The sequence below is a fragment of the Protopterus annectens genome, chromosome 2.part1 (assembly GCF_019279795.1).
Source record: "Protopterus annectens isolate FY-2018-M chromosome 2.part1, PAN1.0, whole genome shotgun sequence".
NCBI classification, from domain to species: Eukaryota; Metazoa; Chordata; order Ceratodontiformes; family Protopteridae; genus Protopterus; species Protopterus annectens.
The window spans coordinates 363,574,367-363,581,250 of record NC_056729.1 but is presented as its reverse complement, the minus strand read 5'-3'; the positions used below and the strand labels follow the sequence as shown (position 1 = coordinate 363,581,250).

At 36.6% G+C, this 6,884-nt stretch overlaps 1 protein-coding gene across 1 annotated transcript in view; it reads right to left on the bottom strand.

Annotated features, from left to right (window-relative positions):
* The window catches only part of FGFBP1 (fibroblast growth factor binding protein 1), a 20,429-nt gene extending 17,277 nt beyond the window's left edge, over nt 1-3,152 (bottom strand). The window contains exon 1 of the mRNA XM_044062203.1: nt 3,034-3,152. The gene's annotated coding sequence lies outside the window, so the exon portion shown is untranslated. The remainder of the gene's footprint in view (nt 1-3,033) is intronic.
* Between the last annotated feature and the right edge of the window lie 3,732 nt (nt 3,153-6,884).

The window sequence follows — 6,884 nt, the reverse complement described above, 5'->3', positions numbered from 1 at the left end:
TGTGATGTTAAGAGACTTTTCAATTTTTTTAGTAGGACTTCAGATAAAGGATATAACTTTAGTAGTTTACGTTATTTTATTTAATAAATGTGGATTTGGGACCTATTCGTTTATAATGCCAAATTCTGATAAGTTGATTACAGTTCTGTTTTTGTAACATTTATTTTAGGGACTGCAGATATATTAAAAAGATTAGCATTAGATGTAAATGAGATGCTAAGGATTAGGTAGTGGGTAAGATTATTGGAATCAGTACACAGATTTTAGGACTGTAGTGTTTTTAACGGAGAGGTTTTTTTCCCTTCATTCTTAGATAGCATAAGACTGCCACTTGACTGCTAAAGAACAAGGGATATAACTGACTGGGTATGACATCTCCAACCTATGGATAAATTGTTGGTGAGATCTTCAGCCCATACACATTGTAAAATAACTGCACAGTACACTAAATATTTTTTTTCTTGCACATTTTATGTATATTTTAATGACTGCATTTACCTAGCTGTAATGCACTCAGAGTAGAAGGACAAATACAGTATTCATAATTCATTCATTTTGAACTTCTGATCCATTAATATTGGTTATTTCAACTCTCCCCAAAAAAAATGTAGCAATAAACTTCTATTAAATATCAGTAGTACCTGATCTACCTCAAAAGTACTTCTCCCAATAGCCAATTAATTTACTTCTATATGTTTATTTTGGATGATTTTTAACAAGGCATTTGGCATTGTCCTGTAGAAATTATCAATATGCAAGAAGTGCTCTACTATTGTAGGTTTACTAAGAGCATGGCTGAACAGTAGAACATGTATAACAATAGATAATTACAAATCAAGTCAATTTAAAAAAAGGTGACATGCACGTTGTACTTTAATGTTCAGTGCAAGGACCTGTCATCCTTAATAATTGTATAAGTACCCCTGCCAAAGGATTTGAAAAAAGTCATTGCCTTACAGATGATGCAATGATTTTGGTCATAGATAATAACCCAGGTGGGGTACTTATAGAGCAGCTTAGATTTAGTTTGAAAAAAGACAAACTCTTACATCTAGCTAAGAAACGTTGACTATTGTGGCATGAAGGAACACGGGTGAAAGCAAAAATGAAAAATTACTTGGGATAGCTACAGCCAAATAGTCTGGTGATAGAAGGCAAATGCAGGGAGTCTTGGAAATATAAAACACAATAGGAAGTCATTAATTATTTTTCTCTATATAGGTGTCAGAGCACATGTAGAGGGCTGCATATACCTCTGGAGACCATATCACAAGCCCAGACAGAAGCTACCAAGACAAGGGAAATAAAAATGGAGCATGATCTACAAAAGAAGAGTAAAAGTCACAAACTTATGCAAACACACACACACACACACACACACACACACACACACACACACACGCACACACGCTCACATGCACACATGCACACGCACACAAACTCAAAGATAGATAGATAGATAGATAGATAGATAGATAGATAGATAGACAGATAGATAGATAGGTAGATAGATATACATATGCATATATGCAGATATATAGGCATACACCTATACACATAACTAGATATAGACAAACAGATGAACATAATCAGTAGGAAGACAAAAGTTGTGAAGAGAAAGATGTAGACAACTAATGGAGCATTAACTGTAGCTAGGAGGAAGGTTACTCATAGCTATTATGAGACTTTTTTTTCAAACAAAGTTTATATGTGTGTGGAACAGCCTTCCAAGTAAGTTAACGAATTAAAACAAATGAATGCATTAAAATACACAGGACAACCACAAGGTAGTACTAATGATAATATGAGTCAGGGAGAATCGGATATTGGTTAGCGAGGAATTGCACCTTATTAATTGCACAGAATAATAATCAGTTTAGCCAGAAGATGTAGACCTTAGTTTTATGTCATCTTCTGTTATTTCTCTCTTTCATATTTGCAATAAGAATGCATTATTTCACAGAAATAGGCATCAGTCTTTGTGCTACTCCTGGTGCTATAGCGGTTTGATCTTGTACCTTTTATTGAGGCAAGCTAGATATAGTATGCAACATAACCTGAGAAATAATTTATTTTTAACCATTTATTGTCCCATATTGTGTATAAAGTTTCTTGAGTTGAGGTATTATGAGATACCATAGGTTAACATGCATTCCCTCAGTCCATGTTAATGACACATACATCCCCTCAGTCAAATATCACTTTAACAAAAGAAACATGATTGATGTACTGAACCTCCAGATAACTGGTATGTGGTATAAAATACCAGAATAAATAACTAGATACCCATCAACCAGTACAACTGCTGACAAATTCAAGAAATCCTGAAGACCTCCATACAGAAACATTTTTTCTGGAGCCTGTGTCTTTGACTGCAGGCAGGAAACATCATACATATACACATTCATTCAGTGAAACTCTTTTCAGGACACGGTACCAACAAGTGATTGTAATAAAGGTCCTAAGTACACATACATGACTCGTCCCAAATGAGAGTAATGTCAATGTACAATTCAGAAGCTGTAAATCAGTTAATTTGGGGGGGAAAGCAAAGTAACAACTGTTGAATGAACTTAAAAACACAACTGCGTTTTCATATAAACTAATTGCTAAAGTAAATACTAATTCAGTGGATTTAGGTCCCTTTTGGAATTTTCTGGCAAACAGTGTGTTCTTTCACCTCTCCCAGTATAATGTAATGGTATTGTTCAACAGAAAACTGATTTACAGATCCTTTTCCAAGATTATTGCATTTCTTGCACTACATCTCTCTTAAATGTACCGCCTCTGTTTCGGGCATTCTTTTTTGTGAAAAGATATCCATTTATGTTGTTAAATGTTAATACATACATTTTCAAGAGTGCACAGTTTATAAAAACGCAAAGCTGTAAGTCATAAAGTTACATCATTTATAAGTTATACCAAACTGGAAACTTTAGAATCTAAGTGCAAACTAGATAACATGCAGTGCTATGCCTTTGATCATTTTACATTTTTAAATGACAGTACAGAAGAATGTTAGCTACTACCTACCTTAAAATGTATGAATGGCTTTAATCAGACACACCTGAGTTACCTTTCTTGCAATCCCACAACCTTGCATGAAAATATGAAGCATTTATATAGCATAGGCACACCTACTGTGTGACAAGTTCTTACACGGCTGAATGAAAATTCCATAGCTTTGTTTCACTCACCTGATATGACAGCACACCTTGTCAATGGGTTGGAAAGGAAAATGTCATCAGGCATAGTAAAATGTTTGTTTCTATGTACACAAACCTTTAATAATCCTAAAACTCTTCATACAAAAGTAGTTTTTTTGCCTTCCTTCCTTTCCCTTTCTTGTGAATTACATTATCTAGCCAACACCTGCATGTTTTAATTTAGTGTATAGAGTGCACTTTGGAGCTTCTCTTACCTTACTGCAAAACCATGTTTGGTTATATATTTACAAGATAGTCACAGGCACTGTGAATAATAACTGTATACAGGAAGATGTTTTATATCCTTTATATCTATACATACACACACAAACACACACTCACACACACACACACACACACACACACACACACACACACACACACACACACACACACACACACACACACACACACACATTTCTGAAGTATTTCAAAGTTGCTCACACATGAAGAACATTTTAGATACTGACAGCTAGAAATAGAAGAGCATTATTATGAAAATCATTAACTTTTCATATACATTTCAATCCCTTTGGAGCTCTGAATGACTTTTTAAATTATACACATGGTAGGGTAAGCTTTTTGCAGGAAGTGAAGCACAGAGATCCCACACCACATGATTCAAAAGCAGAAAAAAAAAAAAAAGAAAAAATTCTGAAGGTAGTAAAGTCCTTTTGTAACATACCTCAAGTAGTAATAGTAGTTACATAAATTTCAGTTGTGTCAGGATTATTCAATGAGCACAGCATGTACTGTTACATGTGAACACGTTGCTTATTCATGCGATGTGCTCACTTAGGAGCTTATGTTTTATTTGTCGGCCATAAGGAATAAGGAACCTTCCAAAGACACATTCCTGGACTATAATTCTTTTAGGGTAAAGTATCCTTTCAAAGAAGAACATGAGGGAAAGAATGTTTCAGGATTTACAGTATCACAAAGAAAAACTTGAAGAAGCTACCTCATATAGGTCATGACCAGCTGTGACCGGCTGGTCCTTCACACTTAACTACCAAGACATGTTAACGTAACCAGTATAAACAACCTTAAGCAGTTTATGCTTGTCTTGCAGAGAGGAAGTAAAGGTGAATGTACTGTTTAACACGCTCTCAGCAGGATTTGATAAACATGCGGCATAACGAAAAGAATGTAATTAAGTTTTGTTTGAAGCACTGCACCCAAAACAATTTGTGAAGCAGCCAGGGAACAAAATGCTTCAAGAAATAAGAATCGAAGCTGGCAGTCAATAACATAATCCAGCATGATTTTAAAAGTAGAAACTGACTGGTGGGATCACAGCTTAAAAAGAGTCACGTTCCCATACAAGCTCACAGAACTCATATTGTACCAGAGTAAGCACATGGTTAAACAAACATTTCACACTACAATTGTTTTAAGATATAACAAAAAAAACTTATAGAAGTCTCTGCCAATGCCATGGTACAGAGGCATAAAGCCATATAATGCAAGTGACTATGCTTCGATTACCATCTCAGGTGTCTGAGGGGATGCCAGGGAGGGTGAGTTGCCCATCATGAAAAGGAGAAAGGAAAGGCACATGTATATGACACATAATACAGTTACATGTCACTAGTGCAGGCCAGAGTAAACCACTGAAAATAGCTTCCTGGGGGCAGGGAAGCATGCCAACATCAGCCCCTAGTGGATGTGAGAGGCAGGTGGGTGAGGTTAACCCACTGCATGCCCCACCCATGGGGTATTGTTGATACACATGTGGAAATAAAGTGTTAAAGAAGACACTCCCCTGGCAGCAGTATGATGATGCACTGGGATATCTCAATTTCTTCACTGGCTCAAAGTATGGTTTGGTGTAAGGTTGGGGATGGATAGGAGGGCTTGGTAGACCAAGGGAATGAGAAGAGGCACCTGTAGCAGCCAATGGTTAGCTGTGGGGTGCAATGAAATTCAAAAATTATTTATATAGATACACACACACATACACACACACACACACACACACACACACACACACACACACACACACACACACACACACACACACACACACACACACACATATATATATATATATATAGAGAGAGAGAGAGAGAGAGAGGAGTCCAAAGGGAAATGTTGAATATCAGTAATTTCACTATATCAAGCTCATTAAATTGAAACATAAATAATCATAAAAACAATATTAAAAATGTGTTTTGGCAGGAGAGGCAAGCTTGCAGCCCCATGTGGAGGGTTTGCCCCCACACCCAAGCTAATTAAATATATTAACTCTAAGACCACACAATATTGGATAATAAGGAAAAACATCTTAACCCACTGCTAACAGCCAGTAACTCACCTAGAACCTTAATCACACACACACACACACACACACACACACACACACACACACACACACACACACACACACACACACACACACAAAACACGCACACATATAAGCATGTACATACTCACAAACCCATGCATTCTGACACATGCACACATTCATACATATGCAGATTTTTGCAAAAACACACAGACACACACACACAAACACACACACACACACACACACACACACACACACACACACACACACACACACACACACACACACACACACACACACACACACAATCACACATACAGACACACACAGATTATCCATTTTCACTTGATTCTACACATATTGACCAATTGACAAAGTAAGTTTTTTTGATGTGATAAAGAGTCAAGTAAAAATCAACTATATAACTTTTGACCAAATGAACAGCAACCTATATACAGACAGATAGATAGATAGATAGATAGATAGATAGATAGATAGATAGATAGATAGACACAGATACATATATATTTGTGTATGAAAAAAAAAAAATATATATATATATATATATATATATATATATATATATATATATATATATATATATATATACAGACACACACACATATGCACACACGTAAGATTTCAATCCATGAGTATCCAAGCATTGGTAATCCTCATTAGTGTTGATAATCTATAGCTCATTTCAAAGAATATTATATAGGAATAATGTTCACCACCTCTCCTTAACTGAATCTGCAAGGCATTATAATTCTTACTGTGTGATCTCATCATCATCATCACCCCCCCTTTTCCCATTTTCTACATGGGGTCAGGGTGTTGTGTCTACTGTCATCTTCTTTCTTCATTCAGTGCCACTCTCCTTCCTTCATTGACAATCATGCCTGACTGTTGCATGTCTTGTCTCACACAATCTATCTACCTTTTTGCTGTATGCCCTCATTTCCTCTTGTCTTTTTCCTACCTGTCCCACATCTTCACCAGATTGTCTTCTGCTTTTTGCACATTGCCTGAACCATCATAATCTGTTCTCTTTGACCTGCTCTGCAATTGGAGCTACTTTGGCTTCTGCTCTGACATACTCATTTCCTTATCTGTCCCACAGTGTAAATCCTACTACCAGTCCCAGGCACTTCATCTCCATTACCCCTAGCTTCTTCAACTGCTCTGCCTTTACTGCCTAGTTGGCTGTGCCATACAGTAGTACTAGTCACACCACTGTTTTGCACAGATTAATTTTCAGCTTCTTTGACATTCTTCTGTCATATACTACCCTGACACTCTGTGCCAGTTGGCTACAGCCCCTCTGATTCTAGCTTTGTCCTCCTCATTCAAACTTTCCTTCTCCTCAGCCACAACTCCCAGATAAA